Source organism: Pteropus vampyrus, unplaced genomic scaffold, assembly GCF_000151845.1.
Source record: "Pteropus vampyrus isolate Shadow unplaced genomic scaffold, Pvam_2.0 Scaffold315, whole genome shotgun sequence".
In the NCBI taxonomy this organism is placed as follows: Eukaryota; Metazoa; Chordata; class Mammalia; order Chiroptera; family Pteropodidae; genus Pteropus; species Pteropus vampyrus.
Window position 1 is genome coordinate 851,074 of NW_011889096.1, and position 1,257 is coordinate 852,330.

Here is a 1,257-nt window from a genome sequence, read left to right on the forward strand (position 1 = left end):
CAGTGACCACAATTTATAAATTTCGGGATGCTTTCTTCATTCCATTCTCTTGCCTTCGTTGACGGAAATGGTCACGTTTAATCTGTCCACCTCATTTTATTGCCTCGATAGGATTTATTCCTGAAGGGAACATTTTAAGTTTTACCATAAAAGTGTTTCATACTATCTGTACTATTTTAGGACTTACTGTTTCTTTTAACATGTTACAAAGTGTCGTGGATATCATTAGCTTTCGCCCTGGCTGATTTCTTTTGATCACTATGTACTATTTCGTCGCCCTGATACATTACAACGGTCACCTGTAATTTGTCCTTCGCTCAATTTATTCCTTTTGACCGCTGTGTATTTCATTGCGTAATTAACCAACATGCCCAGAGTACAGGATGAGCAGGAGGGTGCTGTGTTGGGAGTATCAGGTCCCACAAGCTGAAAAGCAGGTGGAGGTGTGTTTGTGTAGGTACAAGCCACGTGTCCTGTCAGCCAAGCGTGGCAGGGGTTCAAGGTCTTTTTTCCGAGGTAGCCCCATGGCTTCTGCTGGAGATAATCAGTAAGGCGGTACCGAGCAAACTAAGCAAACGGATGAAAAACAAAGTGAGTAGATTCAATACAGATTTGAAAGAATAAAATCAGTGGTAGCTGCACGACACGTGAGGGAAGTTCTCTCCTTCCCTGGATATCAAGAAAATGGGTAAAAATGAGAAAAATAACAATGGAAATGACAAGCAAAGAGATTCTGTCACCGATTCTCAGTGGATTCTGCTACAGAAACAAGAACAGGTCTCGAGAAGCTTTAGACTTGGAAAGGATTCTCAGTGGTTCTGAAGCCCACCAGGAGCCAGGAAGTTTACTCGATGCTTCTCAGGTCCTGTCATCCCTTAAAACGAACTCATAAGCTGCGTGTTCCTCTCCGACCCCGAAAGCAGCCGCGGGTCACAGGATTCAGCAGTGTCGTCCCAGTGAGAAACGAGGGTAAAGTGGCCTTTCTTCCGCCTAGTGGTCATTTTCCAGGTGGTCCCTATGAACGTGAAGTGCTTTATTAATTGAAAAACATGTTATACATAAAAAAAAAACAAAAACAAAAACAAAACAGTCCCTCCACACGTACAACGTCCATGCTGTCTCTGCTCTAGGTGTGGTATACGAGACTTAAAGAGAAACTGCTAGCATATTTTTGCACGAAATGAGCCTAAAATCTGCCTCTCGCAGAGGCCATTTCAAGAAGTCAGGCGTTTGGGGGCTCGGGGCCGGGGGCACGCA